This window comes from Chelon labrosus, assembly GCF_963514085.1.
Source record: "Chelon labrosus genome assembly, chromosome: 14".
Taxonomy (NCBI): Eukaryota; Metazoa; Chordata; class Actinopteri; order Mugiliformes; family Mugilidae; genus Chelon; species Chelon labrosus.
In genome coordinates this window covers 13,391,569-13,407,313 of record NC_140347.1, presented here as the reverse complement: position 1 = coordinate 13,407,313, position 15,745 = coordinate 13,391,569, and the positions used below count along the sequence as shown (strand labels likewise).

At 45.1% G+C, this 15,745-nt stretch overlaps 1 protein-coding gene across 4 annotated transcripts in view; it reads left to right on the top strand.

The window, feature by feature from the left end:
* utrn (utrophin) overlaps nucleotides 1-15,745 on the top strand; it is a 178,538-nt gene that overhangs the window by 60,029 nt on the left and 102,764 nt on the right. The gene's annotated exons all lie outside the window — the stretch shown is intronic.

Here is a 15,745-nt window from a genome sequence, read left to right as displayed (position 1 = left end):
TCTCCTCCTGCCACACTTTACTCAAACTTTTTCTTGTTTATCTGCAGGTCCTCCCTCGTTTCTTCTCCATTAATATTTTGACAACCTTGGACCGTACAAACACGGAGCAGAATGTCGGGATGCACCAAAAATTTTTGGCCGAAAACCAGAAAATTCTGGTCGAAAACCAAAAAAATATGCACTTATGGCCATTTTCAGCCGAACATTGCTGCGGTTGTTGCTTGCATCATCGCAGCATCCTGTTTCAGCCGTGTTGTTTCGTCGATAAAAATTTTCGGTCGAAAATTTTATGTCTCTTGATGTCATCTTTCCGGTACTTCTCTGTGGATTCTCCGTTTTTCTGCGCCGATAAAAGATGCTTAAAAGCCTTTTTATCTTCTCTTGACCTCCTGCCCCACTTTCCTCAAACTTTTTCTTGTTTATCTGCAGTTTTTCCAGAAAGTCCTCGTCATTTCTTCTCCGTTAATCTTTTGACAACCTTGGACCGTACTAACACGGAGCAGAATGTTGGGATGCACTGAAATTTTTTTCGCCGAAAACTGAAATTTTTGGCCGAAACCCGAAAATTTTTGGCCAAAAACTGAAAATGCATCATCACAGTATCCTGTTTCGGCCATGTTGTTTCGGCGATAAAATTTTTCGGCCGAAAATGACCCAAAAGTGCATTTTTTTGGTTTTCGGCCACAAATTTTTGGTGCATCTCTATCAAACACTGTCCCATTCAAACACTCGCGCATACATACAGTAGAGTTGCAATGTAGTAGGAGGAGGAGTTTGTGTCTGGAAATACTTTTCTCTAAATTCCTTTTTAATGACAGTGCCAACTCAGACAGCTTTGTGGTTTATTAAATGGTGTTTGTGGTGGGTGTACTGGAAGTTATGACCATTATTTTTACATTACATCTACGTTTTGGATTATTTTTGCCTCCATCACATATGTGACAGTAGCTAGTGCAGAGAAGACATATAGAGGGGTTATGGGTAATGACTGGTGAAAGTCCTTGGCCGTTTGGCACAAATTATTTTATTGGGTGGATTTTGAATGCACGTACCCTCGTCAAATGAAAATTATTCACTCATCATATAAGTGTTGCCCATGATCCTCAGCTTCTATAGTGGAAAAGAACCCCGACACAAAAGCAAATTCAGAATGATTTATTGTCGAAATCTGGGACGTTATTTCCTAGCGGACGGCTCCTGCGAGAAAGAATTATTCCTTGTTGACTTGTGTATGCGTCTTTGAGCTGTAATTTTTTACTTTTTATTATCAAAGAACGGGACATTTTCTAGCGCACTCGCTCATCTCCTGGGCTCATTATTCAGACAAGAGTCTGTTGTCCACCCAAATCATGGAAGTGCTCCAGCGGCGGTTGCCAATGCTGAAAATGAATGGGACTCCTTGCAGGAAGCCTGGACGCCGTAATAGCCCCTCCCTCTTCCTAACGCTCTGTTGTGTGTGTGTGTGTGTGTGTGTGCGCGCATCTCATTTGTGCTCCCGAGTTCTCGCTCAGTTCTGCCTCTCTCTCTCTCTCTCTCTGTCCCTCTCTGTCTATCTCTGTCTCTCTCTCGCTCATTGATCTGTTCCCTGCCTGGCATAATGTCATCAAGGCAGAGGCTTTGTTTTTCTTCCTTTATACGGCTGCTTTTTATCTCTCTGTCTGTCTCTCTCGGTTTTTTCTCTCGGTTTGTCTCTCTCTCTCTCTCTCTCTCTCTCGCTCTCACTCTCTCTCTCTCTCCCGCTCCGTGGATGAGCGGCAGTAAAAAGTGAGCCGCGTGCGACCAGCGTCTCTCTTCGTCCAGAGCAACTCGTGCCTTCCTTCCTGTCTCCTCTCTCCCCAGCTTGCCGGCACTTTTCCACTCTTCTCTCCCTGTTCATCTTCTTAATTTCCTCCTCCTCCTTCTTCTTCTTCTTCCTCCTTCTTCTTCTTCTTCTTCTTCTTCTTCATCATCAATCAGCCTCCTCCTGACTCTGCAGGGTGCCGTCGCGAGTGATTTGTTTGATTCTCCTCTGGCTCAGCAGTCCGAGGTTTACGCGTGTGAATGTCCGCGTGGAGGAGAAAGTGAGTGTCTCGTCTTGTCCGGCTCGCCCGCAGCATCATCATCATCATCGTTTGTGTGTGTGCATGCCGGGAGCTGTGTGAGGAGCGACTGTTTATAAAAAAGAGAGAGAGAGAGAAAAAGAGATAGCTGACTGAGGCTGCGCTCACTCTGTGTAGTGTGTATATGTGACAAAACCGTGGGGGCATGCTGAGCTGAGTAGGCTTGCGAGTTTGTGTGTTTCTCTCTCTCTCTCTCTCTATCTCTTTCTCCCTCCCTCTCTCGCTCTCTCTCTCTCTCTATCTCTACATGTGCGCGTGTGTGTGTGTGCGCATCACGTCAGCTTGGCTGGGGTCTGGTCGGCTGGCTAGGGAGAGGGAGAGGGAGAACAATATGAGTGGGGTAGGGCAGTGCTAGCATGCGGACCAGGAGCAGGCTGCTGCAGGCTTGTAGCAGTCTTAAGATGATGGCCATGGTCCGGACCTCCCTCCAGAAAGTGGTGGTCTTCTTACACAGGCTCCAGAGGATGGCCATCTCCTCGCCACGCTACCAGAAACTCTGCAAGGTACGTGGAGAGCGCGGGCTGCGAGCGGAGAGTTCGTGCTTTTGTTGTTTTTTTTTTTGTTGTTTTAATTTAGGTGGAAAATTTTGTTTTAAAGTCTGTTTGAGGCTTTTGGGATTTATTTGAGCTGTTTTGATTTAGCTCACCAAGCATGATCTTGTTTTGAATTTGTTTTTGAGACACTTTTTTTTTTAATATATATATATATGTTTTAAAGGACAAGAGTCTTTGCTGCATATGTCGATCATCACCAAGTAGTCCATCTTTGCCTCGTCCATTGTTTCTCTATTTTTAGTTGTTTTATCCGTGAGTCATTTGGTTGTCAAGACATTCTGTTCCAGCTGATATTGTTTTGGGGACTTCTCTGTCACCTCCACAGTATCTGTTTTTTGTTTTTTTCTTTTAAATGCATATATATCCTGACTTTGGGCACTTTTTTGGCACATTTTCCGAATAGCAATAACTCCAACTGTGCATCCCTGTTGTGCTGAGCTGTGTTTGTGTGTGCTTTCTATTTTCCTCTCTGCGCTTTCGGGTTTTGAAGTGAGCTTTGACTTTATGGTGGTGCAGGCATAAACAAACTAACAAGGTGGGGAAGAGCGTGAGGCGCCGATGTTTGTGCGAGTACGAACGCTGTACTTCTGCTTGTTTGTGTTTATGAGAATCGTCCTTTATTAGTGAAATAAGACTCGAGGACTGATGAGAATTCGTTCTAAAACAGTTAAGTCGCAAAAGTTATTAACAGACTTTATTATGGACACATTAATTAGGACCCTGACAAAAAAAAATAATCAGTTCAGCATGTAACCTGTAACAGCACTACTGATGTGCGCCTGACTCTGGTGTCACTCTGTTTCTCTGTCGATCATCATCGACTGCCGCTTTTCCTTTCTGTCCTTTCTGTTGCCACGACGCTGACCTCCTCTCTCACTCGGAGGGCAGATGGGACCAGCTGTTGAGATTGGACAGCACTTTGCACGGGCGGGAGGAAAGAGAGACTAATGCATCGGAGCAGTTTCGGATTACTCCGGCTCCAATCATCAGCTCAACAAACATGTGCCGGCTCAGTTTAATCCATCCTTGATTTCAATGCTCTTTAGTGCTCCGCCTCTTTTTTTTGTTACTGCTGTGTGCGTGTTTGCTTGTCTGGAAGGCTTTTGTTGTTTTTCTGCGAAAATGTCATCATCTGTTTACAGTTTTTCACCATTTTTTATTTATTTTTTTGCTTACCTCTCAAGTCTCTCCAAAAAGATAAAAAAACAAATATAACAAAACAACAGAAAAGTGTCGAGAGACGGCATAAAGTCAAGACTTGATAAAACGAGAATTAGGCTTTAATATTTTTTCTGCTTTGTCTTTGTTTATCTTGTTACTTTATCGGGAAAATCGACTGAACTCTGATCTTCCTGCACATGCACAGTAAATGCACGACCAACACTGGACTCGAATCTCTGTTCTGGCACCGTTCAGCTTTCTCAGATGCCAGACCTTCCTGGACTGTGTCCCCACCAGCAGGAGGCATCAGTCATTCCCCGACCTGATTACCCTCCCCTCGGTTGCATCAGTCATTCCGCCTTCGTTTGGCCTTCCCTTGAGGGAATCAGTAATGCCGGGCTAGTCCTGCCTGCCTGCCTGCCTGGGGTGCACTCGCTGGCCGCCAGACTGGAACAGCGACTTCCTGATGATGGATTTGCCCAGGGCTCGCCCTCTCGGGTCTGGCCGTCCTTTTTTTTTTGTGCTTTGGGACGGTGAAACACACGGCCATTGTCCTACACAAGAAATTAAGCACTCGTACAAACTAGAGCCTCCTCTTTAAGCAGATTTATATCGATTAACAATAAATATATCCATCGCAATTACTGTAAGTGAGGGAACTAGAGAGCATTTAGGTAAAGCCTTATCATTTTCTGATGCTTTGTGAGTTATGCTCTCCTGTAATATCCATAAAAGATCCCGATCAATAATTTCTAGCTGACTTGACTGACCAAGTCAACAATTCTTTTCCATCGCCGAACCCTTTTTTCCCGTTAATGCCGCTTCGCTGTTGGCTTTTCTGCGTGCGTGCGCCTTTAACGCCGCTCATTACGTTGATGTATAACACTGAGCTTAGCAGTATTTCCGAGCAGAAGCCGTTTAACTTGAACTGTTTTTAGAACTGCATCTATTATTTTGGCGCGTAAATTGTTTTCTTCTCCGACTTTCCCATTTCGGAGCAATAATGTTTAATGAGCTTGTATGCTATTAAAGAAATCTTGCATCTATACAGTGTTCCCCCGAGGCTTTGTTTGTGCGTATGGCTCTGCTGTGCATTTGTTCGGGACTCGTTCTCGTTATAACTCTGGCTAATTGCGTTAAATGTGAAATTGAGTTTGACTGAATCCTTGTGAAATCCCGATCGTTTTATTTTCCTCGTCCTTTGGCCTCCGTGCTCTTTCTCTCTTTTAAGGTTTCTTTTCAGCCTGTGACATGAGTAGTTTACTCCTCAGTGGCATGCCTGATTCGTTTATACTGATGCGTACAGAGGGGCCCCGGTGGGTGGCCCATTTCATCCCCTCACTTTTGCTCTGCTCTGTCTCTGGGTGTAATCACCAGCCGAGATTTTGGCTGAAGGGCCTACCTCTCTCAGGAGGGGCGTCCTCCTACACTCATTACTGTGGCTTTGGCACCTACTTTGCTTATGTGTGCATGTGTGTTCAACCAAAGCCCCACTTTAGAAACAGGCCTAAAGCAGCGATAATGTGCAGTCATGCCTCGTCTTTCCCGCTGTTTTCCTGGCAAATGCTTCGGCCCCCGGGTTGCCGCTCTCTATCCACCTTTGCTCCTGGCTCACTGCTACCCCGGGACAGGTGAGTCAGGCTCAGGCGCGGGGCCCAGCTGCCCGACCTCCCCGTCCTTGAGCTCCACCGGGGTTCCTCCTCTGGGTTATTAGCAGGTGTTAGCGTTAGCAGTCAGAGCCTCAGGTGCTAGGCTGATGACCCTTCCGCTTACCCCCCACGTAACCTGGCTCACTCTCAAATCAGATATTTCCTTTCACGCACCCTTACACACATTGAGCGTACACGCACGCATTCGTTTAACTCTGCAGCTAGCCTGTGCGATGAGTCACAGGCGGGCGAATTACGGGGTAACAGATTCACAAACGCAGGTCATTTAAATTCATCAAGGCGGCACTGGTAATGAGCGGGGACAATAAAAGTAAATGAAGATGGGATATCTCTCACAATCAGCGTTACATGTAAATCACCGCAGATGGACTTCCTATTGGGAGCTGATGTAAAATAGCACTTAAATCACTGATACAGCCAAGAGTTAAGCTGCTCTCCTGTTCTCAGTGGCCCGCTACTGCAGAAAGGGCCGTTCGGTTATGATGAGACGAGGGGTGGAGGACGGAATAACTTGCCCCGTGATTAAGAATTACCAACCTGGGATTAGATGAAATATGTAATAAACTCCCTTTTGTCACATTAGATATGAACGGATAGAGAATCCCTCATCCTTCCTGCCTCTCTTTCCCACTCTGTCTGCATCTTAATTTGTCTCTCCCACATCCAGGAAACCCATTTATTGAGCCGGTAATGCATGTGTGTGCTGGCGATGGATTTTGTTCGCTCGCTTCCATTAGTGGCTTTCAGGCGAGTCCCAACAGCGTGCTCAACCCCGCCGATGCTTGTGTGGTTTACCATCAAATATACTTTATGGTGCCGGGGAGCTCGGTAGCCCCTCAGTGTGTGATGACCAGAGTAAATAACAGTTTGCTGTTGGGACAAATGGGGAGAAATAGAGGGAGAGATATTTAAAGCCGTCCGCTGAGACCCGCACGAGTTTATTTATATCATGAAGCAGCTGTTTTTGTTTTGTGATTAGCTTAGCTAAGCATGAAGGCTGGAAGCAGAGGGGAGAGTAGCGAGCCTATCTCACCTATCAGACATGATCGAGCAGGTAACGCTGACTCGAAAGTGTCCCAAACACATTCCGGGGGGGGGGGGGGGGGGGGGGTCCTTGAAGAATATTGAGGTTCAATACCCTGCTCCCCTGGAAGGCTTGTTTTGTTTTCAGACAGTAGATGTGGCCAGAACTCTCTAACTCACCTGACACCATGATCTATGGCCGGACCACGCTTTCTGGGACGTATCACACCAAGTAGAGACAAGCTAGAGATTACGGTGCCCTGCAGGCTTGGTGGACAAAAGGCTCTTACGCTGATCAGCCATAACATTATGACCACCTTCCTAATATTGTGTAGGTCTCCCTTGTGCCTCCAAAACAGTTGTGACTCATCAGAGAATGGCCTTGGGCCTTCTGAGGGTGTCCTGTGGTGTCTGGCAACAGGATGTCAATAGTGTGGGCCTTTGGGTCCTATGACTTGAGGGGAGGGGCCTCTGTGGATCATCCCACAGATACTTGATCAGTTTTTTTTGTGTGTGTGTGTCTGTGTCAGGCTGCTGCCAAAGGTTTCCCAGCAGATCATTGCATTGTAACAAGATGGTCAATGTTATTTACTTCTCCTGTCAGTGGTTTTAATATTGTGGCTGATCGGTGTAACCCCACATAGTCAGGCATTAAACTTCTGTCATTAAAAGTGCTAAAAATCTTCTCGAAGGACAATGAAAAATGGACACTCTGACTTGGAGGCAATAAGAGCTCTCCCTCCCTCTCCTTCCCCTGTCTCCCCCTCACATTGTTTGCCCAACCAAGACAGGGTGCGATCCAGGGGGGCAACCTAAGCGGGGTGGAGGGATAAAATGAGGGGTGCAATCATTTTTCTTTTGCCGGTCCTTCTATTCTTGGCCTGACAATCAATCTACAGGGACAAGGCCTCAGCTCTGCACCTTGCCAGCGTCCCGTCCTGCTGCCAATATCTACGGCGAGCACACAAACACGAGTGCTGACTCACAGTCCGTGTAGTGTTTTCTCTAGGGGTGCGTGCGAGCATCCGCACCTCTGTGGCGCCGACGAATATCACCGATTCAGACTGGAGAAGAGATTATCCTCCCACAAGCACACACAGGCGCTAAGTGGGCCTCACGCAGTTGAAAATATTAGACCAGAATAACATTGAAAAGAGGATTGACCCAACTGTCATTCAACGGCTTTTGTCTATAAATCGTATTGATTTAACGTCCTCTCACTGCCTCCTGTTACTCTTCTCCTAGTTGACCTGTCCTCCATTTTTTTTTGTCTTCTTCTTTACCTCCACCACCATCATTCTTTCCTACTTTGTGACTCTCTTCCACCTTTAGACATTTCCTCTCTTGTCACGGGTAATTAATTCTTTAAAAAGAAGTGGGAACATTTGCTGCAATATAACATCTTCTCCTGCTACGTGTCAGTGGTTTTATTTCCGCACTGAGCCCAAATTATTTTGTATTTCATTTAAAACCCTGCGCGGTGATTTATCACTCTTGATATTTCTGATTCACGCCAGAGAGCCTGTGTCCTTGTCTTGGTATAATTCCGCACCTGAATGTTGTATTTTCTTCTTAGACCGTTGTTTGATCGGTTAAACAACCTTTGTGCAGTCGCACAAAACATTTTGATTGAGTTAAGTGAACTTTTTTTTCTTCCTTCCTTCCTGAGAAGCACAAAGCCACGCTCTCCTCTGTTACTATACCTGTCCTCTTCCTCTCCTGTCATCCCTCCCTCCCTCGCGGTCCCAGTTTCCCTAACACCACCGTATGCAGCATATGCTCGGGCTCACATCATCTATTTTCCATTTATGCCGTCATCTGCTCTTTGCATGCCACTTAAATCATTCATGCTCCCCTCCTTTTAAAACTCCCATCTTTTCCTCAAGCCTAGGTTAGCTTACATGCTACTCGAGCCCGACCCGACGCCTCGCTTATAAAGCAGATCATTACATGCTACTAAAACATTCATCAAAAGCTTTACCGCCAACACGGTATCATCTAATAATGAAGGGTCAGAGCTCTTATGTGAGGAAATGTTTCTTTTTTTCCCCGATTCCTGAAAGTCGCTTCATTTTACACGTTTTCTGTGAAGGACACATCCCTGATTTGTAGCTGTTGGTGTTTTAAATTAAGAGTCAGGGAGGTGAAACACAACTGGAGCTCCAAATGGGTAGAAGTGGAGGATAAGTGGACAAAAAAGAACAAGTAAAGCAGAAATGAGACACCCAGAGAGAAGAAAGAGGAGCAAAGGAAATAGCAGTAGGTGGTTAGTACGCTGATCATCCCCCTCAGAGGTAAATACAGTGGTACGGCAAAAAAACAAAGAGCAGCTGAAAATGGTCGGTTGTTGCTGTTATATCACGGGGAGATTAAAGATAAATCGTGCTATATATAGTCCGTAATCTGCAAGAGGTTACAGCCTGCAAGAGTCACGTGACACGGCAGAAATACAGCTGTGGACAAAAGACTGGATCGAGCAGAGTTTGCCCCTAACAAGTTTGCTAAAACTAAAAACAAGCATTCAATGACAATTTTTGCACCACGTGATTTTCAAGAAAGTTTACGAGGGGATAGTAGATGCCAGATCAGTGTGAGCAGTGAAAATGTTTGTGAAAAACACCCCCCAGCGTCAGCTTCGACTCCACTCCAGCCTCTGCGCGTTGGACACCGCAGACATCAAAGAAAATTCGAAGCTGTTGGATGCGACGAGGAATCAAATTAGTTTCACTACAGCGCTGCAGGTGTGGGTGTTCATTGGTTCGGCATATTTCATAGTTATCACACAAATGTCTGGGAAGAGGGACATTTCCACTCATTTCGTCCCCGAGGAGATGAGTCTTGCTTCCCTGAAAGGAAAGCATTGAGAGTGACTCAAAAGGCAAAAAATAATACGTAATACATAATTATTTTTATAGAAAAAAAAGGATGTGAGGAAAGGGATAAAAACATGGCGTTGTGTAAAGATAGAAAATGGAGAAAGGAGACAGATATCGAGCAGGTAGGAGCGGGGGAATGGAAAGAAATGGCGGGAGACGTTGGAAAAGAGACCAGAGTAGACTGACGGGAGAAAAAAAGACTGAAGAAGAAATGGTTGATAGAAGTGTGCGATTGCCTTTGGCATCTTTGAAGTCTGCAGGGCTTATTTGAGGGTCACTGGAGAGACAGTCACACACACACATGGACACACACGCCGTCTTGAATCGACCCAAGTTCTCATTTCCAGTCGAAAGGATATTCTCAGATTGGCCATGGGGTGAAAATTCATTTATTGCTTCAGTATATTAGTGACTTCATTTTGTCTGCCTGCACCGCCTCCCACCATGGACAAAAGAGAAATGCCAGCCGAGCCTCGTATACATTTGTCCAGTTTACAGACCAGTGTTTAGTCACTGTCCCCTCTTCAGTGTTTATGTGTGTGTGTGTGTGTGTGCCAGTCCGTGCCTGCTAAATATCATTGGGATTAGTGCTGGAGGCTTAATTAAAAAGCAATTACCTTTGGCCGCTGTGGGCAACGCGAGGCAGAGAGTCGCTCGACTAATCTGGTGAACGGTGTGAGGCACCCTCGGCACGCGGCGCGCGCGCACACAAACACGCACGCAAATTGTGCGGTTGTCTGCAGAATTAAAGGAGGGATTAAAACAATTGTTAATTAGCGAGCGAGGGTGGAGGCTGAAAGGGTAGAAGAGGGACATTAGGGCCACACACGCCATTATCTCATCTCTCATGGCCTCTGCGTGTTTGTTTATGAAGTTAAGTGTGCAAATGATACACCCTATAACCAAATTAATTTCCTGTGATGAGCTAGGATGCTCTTATTCTTTTCCTCTGTCCACCTTGCTCTCTATTTCCCCGCTATTACAGCTCTCTGAAACACTAAAATAGGTTAGCGCAGTTAGCGTACAAGCTAATCTTTTAATTTTAAAGCTCAAATTAGATGTTGCTAATGGCGGTAATTAGATCGTCTCTCAGAGACACGCTCCATTGTGCCCTTGAAAACCTCTGTATGCTTAAGACAGTGGAAGGGAATCTGCCAGAAGTGTGTGTGTGTGTGTGTGTGTGTGTGTGTGTTGGAGTCGTTTCCTTCACTGTAACAATGACAGGACTATCTTAATACTCAGTGTGCTATGTCTGCACTTATAACTTAAGATTTATCTGTGGGGGGATTTGAGAAGTTGGCCTCAGCTGAAGTTTGGGTAGAGATTAAAGTTTGATGTCTGAAGCTTGGAGATAGGAAATATAAGTCACAGAGTGGAGGTGGTCTGTGGTTGTGCTCTTGCGTTTAACATAAGGGCTAAGATTATGTTTCTAACACGGGGCATGTTTATAGAAAAACAGCATTTACGTCTAAGTGATGGGTTTTGGTGCTCGCAGGAACATAGCTTCAAGTGTTTGTGTGTGTGTGTAATCTGTTTGCCCTTAGGTTTGATAATTTGTGATGGCTCATCAAGATTTAATTTTGGATTGATGTTTACCATCCCGGAGAGAGAACATTAATTACCACTGAACACTCACCACAGGAAAAAAAAATAAAAAATGCACACACATCCACGCTTTCTCTCAAGAACACACCTCTACCCCTGGCCGGTGTACCATAATTGTCCTCTGTCCTCCTCCCCGCCATCCCCGCCTCGATCTATTTATAGCTCATTTTTGGCCTCACCCTGCCGGAGAGCACCGCGGTAACTGAATGACTGACAGGGCGATCGACGAGCACGCTCGATCTCTCCCCGACTATCTCCTTCCTCCCGTTGACCTTCCCTCCGACATCACCGCTGTCGGACTGTCTCGCCTCTTCTCTGTACTGTCTCTGTGTGTGATCATAACTCAGTTCGGATTGGCCTTACACCTCGCTGCTAAATGTCCCCGCTCACACTGAGATAGATATCCAGCTCACAGACGGGATGTAGGTCATAAGACACGCCATCATAGCACTCGTACCAGCCTTAACTGTTCTTGACTACTTAATGACTCTACCCTTTAACTGTAACCTTTGTGACACTGCATTAGCTGGGCTGCCTCTTTTCTTTTTATCCAAGATTTAAAATACAGTTTGAAGGACATGGGAAAAATCTAACCAACTGTTCCTAAACCCCTAAAATCGCCCATCAATTTGTTTCAGGCTCTGGTTTCCTAGGTAACCCTAGTTAATGCCACCCAACCGAAAAGTTTCTGATTGGATGGAGGGAGCTATTTCTTCTTTTTGTCACCAATCTCGGTTTGAAAATGCCATCACTAATGATGGCGGTCGATCCGGGTTCACCCAGTGCTCCATGCCGGCAATCAGTGGAGCATTTGGTGGTAAGAACCAAAGCTGTCGACAGTGTTTCCCTCATCGGTTGTTGCCTCGGTTGTGTATGCACCCGTTTCACCAAATGTCGAGTTTTTTCGCCTATCATCGCTACAACTCACCAGATTTCATTTACATTTCATTGCGTCACGTCTCCAGAACGTTGCTTAACTCTTCCTGTGTTTAAACCCGGGAAGAGTTCTCTAGCTTGGGGCGTTCCTCAAAGGCATGTCCGTATGGCTGGTTGCTCAACGTAATGTGGTGTGGTCCTAGGAAGTTGGGCTTAGCCATGACACCAAATACTGTTTGTAAAAGGTTGTATGTTTCCTGACATTCCTAAATGTCTTACAGTAATGTTAGGCTGTCAGTCAAGTCATCCACGTACAGATCTCCCACAAAAAAACCAATAAGCACCGCAAGTTTTCACAAGTGACACTAATTTTCCCAAGGAAGCTTTGGCAAAAGTGCGTCAAACTAATTGTCAAACAAAAAAATGGCATAAAAAAGCCAAACCCTTCCCTTAAGAAGTTTGAGACTTTTTCAGATATGTAAATCTGCTAAAGTTGAAAAGGTTACCACTTTCATCTCACTCTCAAACAAACTTCAACTCAACTCCATAGTTTGACTGAAATGTTCTGCATATACACACCTCTTAAGAAATACCTAGCTGCAGGTATTGAATTCAAACTGAACCAACAACAAAAAACGCACGCCGTATTAAAACCCCTCCACAGTATACTTTTTGACACTTGGTTTTCCTTGATGCTTCGCTGTCACAATATCTCTGTTCCCTGTCTATCTTCATCTCTGTTTGGAAAGTAGAAGCGTAAGTGCCCTGGAGTTTTTGCCCACCGCCGACTCTCCGGTAGCGGCAATGCTCGGTGCCCTGTTAGCGCTGGAAAGATACTCGATTGTTAACTTTTTAACGTATTTCGACAGCGCTGATAGCTTGCAGTCTCGAGATCAGCATAAGCAGCACTCTGACAGGGTGACATATTTGAACTCGGGCATCACAACCATCTGAAAGCTTGCGCTTAGGGAGTCTACTTGATATGTTTTAGTCCCTGCTTAGCTGCTTCTCTCTGTGGATGTCTATTGATGTCCTGTCATTCACACTCTTATGCAGTCCACTTTGGAGCTTTGCGATCCTCCCTGGTGTTTTTTTTTGTATATTTATATATTTATATAAAAAAAAATGTGTTTTCTCTCCGGCATTGTGAAGTGGTTCAGTAAAGCCTCTTACTGTTTTCTATATGAGCGAACATTGTTTATCCATGAAAGGAACCGAAGTGTAGAGCAGCTCAAATGTCTTTCTCCCCAACAATGTCCTGAAACTCCTCTTGAGGGATCCTGAGGTGTTTCCAGGTGAGGTGGAATACTTCCACTATGTTAAGGGTCCGCCTGAGGTCTCCTTCCAGTTAGAGATGCCCAAAATATCCTCTCAGCTGGCTCTTTACAGCTCCAAGAAGCTGTGGCTGTTCTCTTTATGAGTAGGTGAGCTCCCTACCCTAATAAACCAAGACTCCCTCTGTAGAAAATGGACTGAGGACTCAACGATTAAAGTGTTGGAATCGACTGTTGATCCAAACATCCAAACTTAAATTTGTAGAAAACAAGTGTCAGGATTAACAAGGCGTTGGCTTCATTGAGTTTGGGGCGAAATACTATACACCTACCTAGCAAGATCTGCAAATGCTGGTTGCCATGACAGTGTCACTGCCAGAGCATTGGAAGAGCACGAGGACCAGCCAGCAGACAGGCGAGAGGAAATGAAAGGGGGGAAAAAATAATGAAGGAACAAGAAATGCCATTCCACTCCATGCTGCCGAGACGTAATTTGGTAGTTTGGTCACAGCTAAAGAAGCGCCGGAGACAGCTTGCTCAAAGGTTGCAGCTTTTCTTCGCGGACAACAGGGACCGCACGCTGGCATTTCTGACACAAGCTGTGTCCCGAGTCATGTCGCCAGTGCTTCACCAAAGCTTACCTGTTTTGGCTGTCCTTCATGTGTCCTCGTCCTCCTCAGTACATTGTTTTCTCAGTCGATGTGACTTATACCTTTGGCAAATGATGGAAAATTTAATTGCCGTTGTTTTTCGTCAGTTTAATTATAATTGCAAAGACACTAGAGCTACATTTAAAATTATTTGGAAGATCCAATATTAATTCATTAAATCCTTGGACCAATTTAAAACAATGAAATAAATAAAATATACGGCATTTCCAGCATCTTCTCAATGAGATTACTCCACGTGCGAAGGTGATTCAGCGCACCATCAGACCTGATTAGTTTTGTAACCAAGCAAAATTGTTTTGAAACTGAAACGTCTCTAATTGAATCGGTTCAGGAAATCAGTAGCGATACCCAGCCCTAAGAAAGAACTGGTCCCGAGCATCAGACACAATCTAATCTAAAATACCTGTAACTCATGGGACGGGGACCAAAAAAGCTCAGGGAATAAGTTACCTGAATGCCTGAAATCGACCTCGGATAAGTGATTTATGAGCCCAACGATTATAAGAAAGTTTCCTCTTATATGAGAAACGTCAGTCAAGCTGAAAAAAGAAGAGCCAGACTGCCGGTAAAGTGTTTTAGAGAGAGAGAGGGAGGCGTTCATGCTCATTTATATAGCCTGGCTTGAAGAGGCGGGGTTCATTGTTCATTCCCCACCACTCAAAACCTCTGGTACGGATATTTTAATGGCTTCAATTATGATAAAGCTATCTTGCACTAAATGTCATGCCTTAGAGTAATTGTATCTGGCTTCGGCAGTTGTTCTTAAAAGCCCGCCTGCTAACCCTTTCTTTAGTTATCGTCTCTTATATTTCTAGAAAGACGCCTGTCACAACCTTCAAAGGTATCGCTTCGCTTCTCCGTCGCCGCTGTTGTTGCTGTTTGACCATAGTGATTTTTGATTCGCAAGATGAAAACTACCTGGAGTTCTTCTTTATTGCTATTTAATGAGGCCGTCTTGTGCTGCAAAAATCCAATAATACAAAAGAGTTTTTAAAAAAAAACAAACACAACAACTGAGTGAGATGTATTAGTACTGGGATGTGAATTCACACTGAATTGTAATGTCCAGCCACGGCTCTCATGGGAATTGCAGGCTGTATTGCCGTCTCAATGCCATTTCATCACGAGAAGCGTTTGTGAGGCTGATTGGATGGCTCCCAAACAGCGGAATCATATTTTCCCAGCAGTATGAAGGATATTGAGATGATGTGCTGTGCTGCTGAATTGCTTTTGGAAGCGGCATGTATAACGGGACTAGATCGGAGGGGACAAATAGTCGCTGTAATGGAAGATGACTGGAGGCTGTGTCTGCGGTGTAACTCAGGTGGGTTTTATTCACTTCTCCAATTCCAGTGCAGAGTAATCATAGGGCACAGTGTAGTTTTTCCTCAGCTTGATCTGTCTACCTTTCCCCTTCTCTGATACTGCGCTTCGCCTTCCGTCTAAGCCCTCTTGTTGCTGTTTACACACCTGCACCGACAGGCTTAGGCCTTAAACAGGTAGTAAATCAACTTAGAGCCCCGGCCCCTCCAGTAGACGTGTCACTCATCGCCTAATTGCTCAGTTCGCCGGTTTAATTAACACCTGCACGACTCGCGCGCGCAAACATTCGGTACATCCACACGTGCAGACGCAGCAGCTGTTCCGCTCTGTCACAAAGCAGAGCTGGATTGATAAATGGCTTTAACGCTGGAGGTGCCGACTGGTGTTTGCTGATCTCGTGCTGATTGGCTGCACAGTCGGGACGTCACATGCGCTCTGTTTCTGTCTTTCTATTTCCATCATTGACTCTCTCTCTCTCTCTCTTTCTTTCTACCAGTGTACAGAGTGTACCGAGTTCCTTGTTAAAGCTCGACTGACATTTATAAGTCCTTTATAATAATTAAGCTCTTTCAGGCCATAATGTATTTGAATCACTAAAGCTGGAATTATATTC